Source organism: Peromyscus eremicus, unplaced genomic scaffold (assembly GCF_949786415.1).
Source record: "Peromyscus eremicus unplaced genomic scaffold, PerEre_H2_v1 PerEre#2#chrX_unloc_1, whole genome shotgun sequence".
Lineage (NCBI taxonomy): Eukaryota > Metazoa > Chordata > Mammalia > Rodentia > Cricetidae > Peromyscus > Peromyscus eremicus.
The window spans coordinates 7,229,686-7,241,792 of NW_026734288.1; the positions used below are offsets into that span (position 1 = coordinate 7,229,686).

Below are 12,107 nucleotides of genomic sequence, written 5' to 3' on the forward strand. Positions count from 1 at the left end.
TGACATCCAGTTATGCTAGCACCATTTGTTGAAGATACTTTCTTTTTTCCATTTTACAGTTTTGACTTCTTTGTCAAAAATCAGGTATTCATAGGTGTGCAGATTAATATCAGGAACTTCAATTAGACTCCTTTGGTCCACATGTCAGTTTTTATGCCACTACCACCAAGCTGTTTATATTACTATATCTCTAGAGGGAAGGGAGATGAGATAGGGATGAGGATGATGGATGGGGTAGGAGATGGGGGATGAAAACACAAGAAAACAGGATCATCAAGCTGGAAGAGGTACAGAGTGGGAGAGAAAAGAAAGAGATACCATGATAGAGGAAGACAGGGTCCTAGGTAAGTTCCCAGGAATCCCCAAGGATGACCCAACCTTAGAGTAGTAGCAATAGTGGAGAGGGTGCCTGAATTGGCCTACTCCAGGAATCAGATTGTGAAATAACCTAACTGTCATCATAGAGCCTTTATCCAGTAATTAATGAAAGCAGATGCAGAAATCCACAGCCAAGCTTCAGGATTCCCATCAAAGAGAGAGAAAAGAGGGATTCTATGAGCATGGGGCATCAAGATAATGATGGGGACATGTAGAGAAACAACCAAACCAAACTAGTTGCAACTCATGAACTGTGGATGAATAGCTGTGGATCATCCATAGGACTGGACTAGGACATCTGCATAGGCAAGAGACTTGTTTGGCTTGAACTATTTAAGTGGATACAAGGCAGTGGGATCAGGATCCATACCTGTTGCATGAGTGGCTATTTAGAGCCCAGTACCTATGGTGGGACACGTTGAACAGCCTTGGTGAAGGGGGAGAGGCTTAGACTTGCCTCAACTGAGTATACTAGGCTCTGCTGACTCCCCATGGGAGGCCTTGCCTTGAACAAGATGTGAATGAGGAGTGGGTTGGGGGAAGAGCTGAAGGGTGAGAAAAAGGAGGACAGGGGGATCAATGGGTGGTATGTCAAATTAATAGAAAATTTCTTAATAATAAAAAAAAGGAAAATAAAGAGAAGCCCTTCTCAGCATTTAAAGCCTAGGAAGGTAACCTAAGTATAAGATTCCATATTTCTAAGTCTTCTACTTATGGAACTTGCTAACTTGATTCCTAATTCAAAGAAGCAACTTCATACAAAATTTGTTGTAACTCTTATCCAAGCATGATAGCATCCATCACAACTTAGAAGCCAAATGTGGGGGGATAATCCATGTTGTACTGGTTCTGTGAACAAGGAAGATGTAGATGCAAAAGATGCAATACTCATAGGTTATGGATTTTTCCTCTGTGATTTCAGTTCAGCACTGTTGCACAATCTGGGTTTGGCAGAGGCAAAAACCAAGTGAGGAGACTGTGAGAGTCCGTTGCATGAAGCTGTGAAGAGGAAGCCATTGTTGGATTTTGAGATGATAGAATATTGAGATACCCAGCCTATGAGAAATCTGTCACAGAGCTGCATACAATGAGTGGAAGTAGCAAAGGACAAACATGTATGAAAGTTTTCAGGGACAGAGTTATTTAAGCTCTTTCAGAATGAAGCCCTACCTGTCTGAGACAAAGATAACAGTAGTTGTTGTTTACCCTGCTGAGTTTTAGTCTTGCTTTGTTCCAAACTTTTCTCACTTTGCCCATATCCTTTACTTTCTTTTTTTAAAAATGTATTCTCTCATGAAATATATCCAAACTGCAGTTTCCTAGAACTGCCCCCAAGGTCCAGCCTTTAAAACAGCACTCAGGAGTCAAACAGAAATCCACAGCCTGGTGAAACTGTGACTTTTCTATCTGAGGGTTATTATGGAATGTCAGGAAACTCATGTGCTTTCTTGATGGTTTCTTTTCTTATTTCTCTCATGTTGTTCTCATCATGCTGTTCTCTCTCATTACGCTATCCTATCTTTTTTTTTTTTTTTTTTTTTTTTTTTTTTTTACAGTTTATATATTCCAACAAACTCTTTCAGGGAATAAAAGTCACAAAAAAAAACTTGCATTCATAGATAAAAACATGGCTAAAAACAGAGACATCCTGACAACTCTCATGAAATACATCAAAGTAGCCTCTCATTAGCAAGCAAGGGGCCTTGTGTAAGCTTCTGATTATTCAAGAATATGTGTAGCCTCTCACAGCTTGGGCTACAATTTACACAAGTCATTTGTTGTCCACTACAGAATCTCTCTGAGCCACCATTGCCCCAGGATATCTTGCAGGCAGGACGAGTGTTTTTCTAAGGTTTTGTGGCTGGCATGTTGTGCCATTTCTAACACTTGGAGCCTTATGTGATTACAGAAGAGGGCTGATTCAGCCTCTGTGTTCTTGATTACTAGGAATCCTCACTGAGACCACCCTTGTAGGTTCCAGAAAGTTTACATTGCACTATTTCCATGATCCCTGCTAAAATCATCCCTATTCCAGCCATCTCTCCTTGCCTTCTCCACCTCTTTCTTTTTCTTACTCACCTTCCCCTTCCTGTTTCCATTCCTACCTGATTTCAGTGGACCCACAAAACTATTCTATTTCCTTTTCTCATGAAGATCCATGCATCTCTCTCAGAGCCATTTTTGTTATTTAGCCTCTCTGCATCCACGGATTACAATGTGATTAATTGTGTTCACAGTGATTGTACTTTACTTAACTGCTAATTTCCACTTATAAGTGAGTACATACCATGATTGCCAATGTGTTTCTGAGTTGCCTCCCTCAGGATAATAAAGAACTCAACAAACAAACTAGACAACAAGAACCCAAATAATGCCATTATGATTAGTTGTACCTCTAAACAGAATTCTCAGTAGAGGAATCTAAAGTGACTGAGAAACACTTGAAGAAATGTTCAAGATCTTTAGTCTTCAGGGAAAAACATATTGAAATTTCTTTGAGATTTTATCTTACACCTGTCAGAATGGTTAAGATCAATAACACAAGTGACAACTAACACTGGCAAATACATGGAGCAATGAGATTCATTACTATTGCAAGTGCAAACTTGTACAGCCATTGTGGAAATTAATATGCAATCCTCAGAAAATTTGGTATCAATCTACCTCAAGACCCAGCTATAACACTCTTGGGCATATATGTAAATGATAATTTTTCATCCTTCCACAAGGATATTTGCTGAACTATGTTCACAGTGGCTATATTTGTAAAAGTCAGAAGCTGTTATATGTCTGTGAAAGATTGTATTGATTGATGATTGATGTGGGAAGGATCCTCCACCAAGAGGCAATATCCCTAAAAAGTTGTGCTGGGCTAGAAAAGGGAGCTAACTGATCAAGACATGATAACTAGGCAAGAGAGAAAGCCAGGAAACAATCTTTTCCCATGGGTTTCATCTTAAATGTTACCTTGAGAGTCTTTCCTAAGTTCCCAAAATGATGGAGTGTGATCTGACACAATCAGCCAAATAAAAACATTCATTGCCTAAGATGTTTTGGTATGAAAATTTAATCACAGCTGGCTAAAAAAAAGTTAGAAACACAAAGAAACACAAAAGGTGAATTTTTTGCAAGGTAGAACCTGGGAATGTTGTCTTTTGGAAGAATGTAGAAGACATCAGGACTTTAGGTGGCAAAAATCATAAAAACTTGTACACAGAACTTAACTGACTGTTCTTTTGTAGAACCAGGAAGATGGGTGAGAATATTAAGAGTAATTGCAGAGAATGAAGATTGAGATCATAGGATTTTAGTCAGAAATAGACTGCATAAAATTTAACCTGGAGGTCATTTGTGTGATAATTTCACTCCAAAATCTTATTCTACCTATAACCTGGAAATTTAGTGTTAGGTTTAGGGTTATGGCCAAATTAAAAATCATTGATTGGTTTCTAAAGTGGAATTTTGAATCTGTTGGATGGTTATTACTGATGACTCATTATGGTCTCTAGTGGAAAAAAGGGGGGGCAGAAATAAATGAAAATGAAATGGTAGATTCAGAGGGCACTCAAGTGTTGAAATAGGCAGGAATTTTCTAGGAGTTTAATCACCATTATAGAGGAGGCCCTTGCCATGTAATGGAAGCCTAGCAAAGTGTCCAAAGTATGAAACTCCATCCAGTTAAGCATTCAATATGTGGAAAGAGTAAGCAAAGTGATTCCTAGTCCCAGAAAGTATCTTCATACAAAAGCTTCTGCACCTGTCATCCAAGCACGTTAGTGTCCATCCCAATTAAAAAGTCAAACTTGACAGGATTCCCCATCATGTATTGGTCCTGGAAACAAGAAATAATCAAAATTTATAGTCATAAATTCTTAGTCTGTGGTTGCAGTTTAGTACCGCTGCAGGCATTTATGTTTGGCAGAGGCAGAAATCCTGTGAGGGCACAGTGAGAGTTCACTGCATGATGCTGTGAGGATTGAAGGTGGTGGTAGTGGTTTTGGGTTTTTGTTGTTGTTGATTTACTCTTTATTCTTTTGGTGAGTCAGCCACCAACTCTCAAATACATCACACACACAGGGAGGTTTATTCTTTCTTATAAGTGCGTGGCCTTAGTTGCCTTGTTTATAGTCAGTTTTTCTTAACATAAATTATTCCTTCTATCTTTTGCCTCTGTGCTTTTATCTTTCTCTATTCTGTATATCTTTCTTTACTTCTTATTCCAGGGCTTGCTGTGTAGTTGGGTGACTGGCCACTGGTGTCCTCTCATTTTTTTTGCTCCTTCATTTTTTCCTCCCAGATCTCTCTTCCCATTTATTCTCTCTGCCTTTCAGCCCTGTTTATCCTTTTCCGTCAAGCTATTGGCCGTTCAACTCTTTATCAGACCAATCAGGTATTTTAGACAGGCACAGTACCACAGAGTTAAACAAATGCAACATCAAATAATGCCACACATATTTGCATTGTTAAAACAATTTTACCACAACATAGATAAATATAACCCATCTTAAAATAATTTTCTTCAACAGACTGGGTTGCAATTGGTGACCACAAGATGTGAGATAACTAAGCCATGAGACATCTTTGATGGAGAGATAGTTGCACAGAGAGAGTGGAAGTAACCAAAGAGAGAGAGAGAGAGATGACAAGTTGCAGGGATAAGGCCATCTGACCCCTTTGAAACTGATGCCCTATTCATCTAACACAGAGATAAAGGATTTGTTGTTTGTCCTGTTGTGCTTTAGTCTTGACTTAGTCCAATTTTTTCCCTCAATGTCTCCATTTCTCTGTGTTGGAATGTGATGGTATTATGTGCCATTGTATGTTGGAAAGATGTAACTCATTTTCTGATTTTATAAGATGTCACTGTCAAGAGATCATCTTGAGTGTCAAAAGAGACTTTAGACATTTTAACCATATAGGGGCTGTTGTAGACTATGAGGATCAATAATGTGACTAAATGCATTTTCTTCATTTCTGACCATGAGCCTACCATTACTTTGGTCAAATATAGTTGATTGGATAAAAAACCTCCTAGATGTGGTGATGTATTTCAATATGTCTCTCTTTTTCATGAATTGTGATTGCTTGTGAAACTTTTTGTAGGAGCAGACTTTCTGGATGAAATTCCTCACTGGGGGTATGATATGCATCTCTATAATCTCAACCTCTTTCCTGTACTTTGTGTCTACTGTGTTTTGGTTGAAAATAATCAGACTTATTTCTTTTTATGTTGTCATGCCTTCATCATCATTATAGACTCTATCTCTATATCACAAGATTACAGTGGAAGCAATTGCTGTTCAGTGCTATGGCAGTTTGGTAGCCTGCTGCTTTATTTTTTTGTTTGTTTGTTTTTGAAGACAAGTATTGTCTGTGTAGTTCTATCCATCCTGAAAGAACTTCTGCATACTATGCTGGCCTGGAACTCAGAGATTCCCTGACATTGGCTCCCAAGTTTTGGGATTAAAAGTAAACCAACATTCTTGGCTTTTTTTTTTTTTTTTTAGTTTTTTGAGACAGGGTTTCTCTGTGTAGCTTTGTGCCTTTTCTGCCCTATGTTGATTTTTTTACCATCAATATTTACATTGCTAATGTTTTCATCTGTCAATTTTGTAATTGTTACAGCATGTAGTAGCTGTTAGTAAAATCTTATTGATGGTAGTTTGAATTGGGGGCACTTCAGATTTCTGGAAGGTAAATACAGAACTGGAGTGAATGTATAACTCTTTGTAGGAACTTCAGTAAAAGCCTCTGAATTCTTTCTATCTTCTTTTTTATTTGACTGATTTTTACATGGGAGACAGGGTCTTACTTAATATGTACTTCTGGCTGTCCTGGAACTAATTGCATAGACTAAGCTTATATTCAATTCAGAAGCAGATACACCTAGGGTTAAAGGGGTGAGCCAACACACCCAGTTTGTCCATCTTATTTTTCTTTTTTGGAGTTAGTAATTATTCTCACAATTTCTCTCATGTATACTCTGTATTGTTTATCAGTTTACTTGTCTCTATGTTTGTTAACAGGCATTTCTCTTGCAACGTGATATCTCTTCCAAAGGTACAGAAATGAAAAAGGTGAACCTCTTATTCAGTTTTTTTCTAAAGTGCCTTGATTACATTATAGTGCCTATGTTGTGGAGTAAGACTAAGGAGCACAAGAATTATATGAATATACTGTCAAATAAGTATACATTTACAATGTTTTCAGTATCATACTTTCCATTGTATGCATGCATGGATATTTTAGAATGCAGTGACCTATAATGATGTGCATGTTGATTTCACTTGGGAAGAATGGACTTTGCTGAATTTTTCCCAGAAGAATCTGTACAAAGATGTGATGTTGGAGATCCACAGGAATCTCACTATTATAGGTAAGACAGCATTTTTTTCACATTTTAAAATGAAGGGACAATTGTTCTTTGGTTTTGGGTGCTCTTCTGTAATTTGATTGAGAAAGAAGAATGAGGTGAATAAATCATGCATGGTTGTAAGGTACACTGAAGATAGGAACTTAGATTTTGCACAGTTATCAATAATAAATCTTTTCTGGTATTATAATTTCAGGATACAAGTGGGAACACCATGATATTGAAGAACATTGTCAAAGTTCTAGACAACGTGAAAGGTGATTTCCTTGAGCAAGCTGATACAAGTGTGCCTCTGAAGAAATTAGATTGTGTCCTGGAAGATTTTTTTTATTTTTTTATTATTTTGAGACAGGTTTTTTCTGTGTAGTTTTGGAGCCTATTCTGGAACTCACTCTGTAGAACAGGCTAGCCTTGAACTCACAGAGATACACCTGCTTCTGCCTTCCAAGTGCTAGGATTAAAGGCATATGTCAACACCACCTGGCAAACACAGAAAGTTGTAAACAAAAGCAACAGTGTAAATAAGCACTGTTTAAAGTACATTGATGATTATTAAATTCTCACGAAATCATATAAATCAATTTCAGGTAATTGAATTGCATTTGCAAGGCATTTTTTTTTAAATAAAAAAGACAAGGAAACAATGCCTTAACAGATATCACCATTTGAATCATAGCACCATAAGGGCTTTGATATAGAAATTTCAGTCCATTTATTTCATACCACTCATATTACATAATTTCTACATGTTGAAGTGTTGATAAGTATATCTTCAAAATCTTCTAATAAGCAAATAGTCCATAGTAAAGATATTGTACTTGTTGTGATAGTGCTAAGTTTAGTAAGCAGGGTTGTTAGAATCAAGATTCAAAAGGTAATTTTTTGTTTGTTTGTTTTGTTTTTGTTTTTTTGTTTTTTTGAGACAGGGTTTCTCTGTGTAGCTTTGTGCCTTTCCTGGAACTCACTCTGTAGCCCAGGCTGGCCTTGAACTCACAGAGATCCACCTGTCTCTGCCTCTCAAGTGCTGGAATTAAAGGTATGTGCCACCACTGCCACCACTGCCCGGCAAGGGTTAATTGTTATAGAGAATCCTTAATTCCTATACCACAAGTCTATGAGGACAGAAAGGGAAACTGTGTATTCAATGTAAAACCTTTTTTATTAGTTATTCTTCTAATACTAGGTATAACATAAGTCACTCTGAATACAAGCCATATGAGAATAAGGATGAGAAAGACATAACATACCTCTCTTGTCAGGACAATTAGAAGGTTTGTAGCAGTCTCCACATTGAATATACTTGTTAAGTTTGATTCAAGTATAAAAGTAATTAGTTTTCTAGCTTTATTGTTAATAAATCAATAAACTCATGTGACAGGAAAGACCTATGAGTAACAGACTGTGTAAATATTACATGAGATTTAAGACAGTGATAAAAATTTAAGTTCTGATTACAGTTGGACAAAATTGTAAACTTAATTCAAACATATAAGGAGTCAACAGTGTGTTGAATGGTCTAAAGCTTTTACATGTACTAATTATCCTTGCAGGAATGAAAGAAGCCAAATTACAGAGAAATCTTCTGTGTATTCTTGATGTGGTGAAATTATTGCATGTCAAAATAACCTTCAAAAGCATAAAAGATCACACACTGAAGTGAAATCTTTTGTATTTAATCAATGCGGTAAAGGCTTTGTATGTTACAATCATCTTCAAATGCATAAAACAATACATACTGGAGTGAAACCCTATGAATGTAACCAGTGTTCCAAAGCCCATGCTCATCACATTACTCTTCAAATACATAAAAGAACTCATACTGGAGAGAAATCCTATGAATGTAGTCAATGTGGTAAAGCCTTTGAATGTCACAATCATCTTCAAATACATAAAAGAACTCATACTGGAGAGAAACCATATGAATGTAATCAGTGTGGTAAAGCCTTTGCACAACACCATCATCTTCAAATGCATAGAAGAACACACACTGGAGAGAAACCGTATGAATGTAATCAGTGTGGTAAGGCCTTTGCACAACAGGGTACTCTTCAAAGGCATAAAAGAACACATACTGGAGAGAAACCCTATGAATGTAATGAGTGTGGTAAGGCCTTTGCACAACCCAATACTCTTCAAAGGCATAAAAGAACACATACTGGAGAGAAACCCTTTCAATGTAGTCAGTGTAGTAGAGCCTTTATATGTCACAGTAAACTTCAGAAGCATCAAAGAACACATACTGGAGAGAAACCTTATGAATGTAATCAGTGTGGTAAAGCCTTTGCCGGACCTAGTAATCTAAAAATTCATAGAAGAACACATACTGGAGAGAAACCCTATGAATGTAATGAGTGTGGTAAGGCCTTTGCACAACACAGTACTCTTCAAATGCATAAAAGAACACATACTGGAGTGAAACCATATAAATGTAATCAATGTGGAAAAGCCTTTGCACGTCATGGTTGACTTCAAATGCATAGAAGAACACATTCTGGAGAGAAGCCATATGAATGTAATCAATGTGGAAAAGCCTTTACACGTAATATTTATCTTCAAATGCATTGAAGAACACATACTGGAGAGAAACCATATGAATGTAATTAGTCTGGTAAAGCCTTTGAAAGTATCAGGAATCTTCAAAATCATGAGAAAATATCATATTGCAGAGAAATCCCATAAATGTAGTCAGAGTGGTTAAGGTTTGTGTTTTACATGTGAGTAAAACTTTGTGTCTAAACAATCACTTAAATCCTTTGCATATTACAATAGTCTTTGACTACCTGAATGTAGTAGAACAGGCACATAGTGTTGAGGAAATTGGCTCAAAGCAGTTGCCAAGGCATGCACATAGTGTACTTCCTTATGAGACCACTGGGAGTCTGCCTGAGAGCCTAGCAACTGGTGCTGTCAGAGTACCTGATTATGCTGCATCTGCATGAGGGCCTAGCAACAGACACTGTTAGAATTCCTGATAATGTCACCAGATTGGGACACAGTCTGAGTGCTGGGAGGAGGGTATATAAGGCCTTCCCCATCATTGAATAATCAATTCTGCTGTTTGCCTTCAACCAATCCATGTTGTCTGTGTTGTTGACACCACATTTTCTTACTCCCTCCCCTGAGGGAGCCATTGGTACCCAGCGACACCTGAAAGAGTTACCAAGGGCTTATTATAAAGTATTTGACAAAATCTTTAGCCAACCCTCTTATGAATTTTATAAGAGTATTCTAGGGAAAAACTGACAGTGTCAACAATCTGTTCAAGCATTATCATGGCCACTTTTATATTATTTACAAGAGCAAACTGATGGAAACAATGAATTTATGAATTTACGAAGCCCTATGTGTAGAGAAAAGGGTCAACCAAGAAACACACCTGGACCCTGAAACCAGAGCTAGTGAAAGACACACACTTTGGTCCTGAAACTGGAGCCAAAGAAACACACAATGATCCTGAAAACAGAGTCAAAGGAACACCCTAAATCAAGAGCTAATGAAAAGAAAAAAAACTCCCTGACTCTGAAACCCGGCCTAAATGGTGAATAGGGACCTGAAACCAGAGCCAATGAAACATACTCTACCCTTGACCAACTGAGCACAAAGCCAACCAATCTCTGAGCTCAAAATCACCCAATCCCTGAGTACAATATCCAGCCAATCTCTGAGCTTGTACAAGCTCAGGTACTGAAATCTGACCAATTTCTGCCTTGAAAATCCTCCCAACAGAAAAACTCTGCCTCTAAGAAGCTTTGTATAAGCCCTGTGCTTTTTTCAGTTGGCAGGTCTCCTTTTCCACCCTTACAGAGGCAGACACACTTCTGGATTCCTCCTTACAAAGTAAATTGATTGAATGAGTTCTGTGTGAACACCTTTCACTGGAGCAGATCAGAAACTCACTACTAGATTGGAGCATAGATGCAACAGATACCTCTGCTGGCAAGTTCTCTTAAAGGACCAGAGCAGATGTAACAACCTTTTCATCAGTGAATGCTGCATTTCTGCAGCAGTTTTCCCCTTTACTTGAGTGAAGTTGAGAAGTAACAATTTGGGCTGGAGCTGAAAATAAATGAACATCTCCCCTGGGAAACTCTCTAGTAAAGCAGAGCAGAGAAGCATTTGACAGGTCTGCTGAGAAACTCCCTTAGGGGAGAGGAACAGGGCAACCATGGAGAGTTTCTCCACTGGGAAACTCTCAGCAGAATAGAGCAGAGTCCAGCTGCAATGGCTTTTTTTGGAGAAAAGCAAAATTATTAAATCCTGTAGGGAGACCATTCCCCATTGGAATACAGCTTTAGGTATATATAGCCTGACTTCCAATTGTCAGGGAACTTTTTTTCTCACAGCTGTAGGTATCCAGGATACCTTTCCTTCACAGCTGTCAGTATAACCTGATTCTGAAAGTCAATAAACCTTTCTCTTCAGAGCTTTAACACTGAAAGTATAAATTTAAATGATAATGTAACCCTGGTAGACTTTATACTTAAATTGCATAAAAATGAGTAATTCAGGTATAAAACTTTGTGGGTTTGTATTAGTTACTTTTCTGTTGTGATATAGAGTGATAGAGAATTACCATGAAATTGGCATGGCAACAAGTTTCAGACGTGGCAGCTAAAATAGGAAGCTAAGAACTCACATCCTTAAGATTTAGTATGAAGCAGAGAGGGAACTGGAAATGGTGTGTGGATGTGAATTCTAACAGCCTACCCCTAGTGAGATATTTCTTCCAGCAGGGCAGCATCTCCTATATATTCCCAAATGAAATCACCATCTTACGAGGATTGATTTCCCAAAGTTTATGCTTAAATGGTTATTTTTTGTTACATGAACCAATTTATGGTGAAGAAAAACTCTGTAGGTAAGCCATTAAAAGCCTCAACACCTGTAATAGGAATTAATGCTTACAGAAGAAAAACCTTCATGAAATTTGGTTGTTTAAAAATTTGTTTTAATTGTAATTATGTGATGTCACTGTGTGTCTGTGGGGATATGTGAATGTGCATGCTGGATCCTGAGATGTTAAACCCTTGGATCTTGTAGCAGGAATTATAAAAAGTTGTCAAAAATCAGACCTTGGTCCAGGGAATGAACATTTCTTAACTGCCCAGACATGTTTCTAGTGCTGTAAGTATTTTAAAGCCTATTTATATAGTTTTGAAGTCTGGAAATGGGAAGAAACTCATACAAAAGAAAAACCCTATGCAAGTAAACAATTTGGTAAAGACTTTAGACATCATAGTTGTCTTCAGCTTCAAGAGAAAAAAAATCGCATTTCATTTATTTTTCATTGTACCCTTGAAGGAAGTAAATTACTTATTACATTCACTCAAGATTGATGGTGAAGATCACTGCATTA

General features: G+C 37.5%; 1 pseudogene; it reads left to right on the plus strand.

The window, feature by feature from the left end:
• The first annotated feature begins 319 nt into the window (after positions 1-319).
• On the plus strand, positions 320-9,355 carry LOC131900969 (zinc finger protein 431-like; annotated as a pseudogene).
• The last annotated feature ends 2,752 nt before the right edge of the window (positions 9,356-12,107 follow it).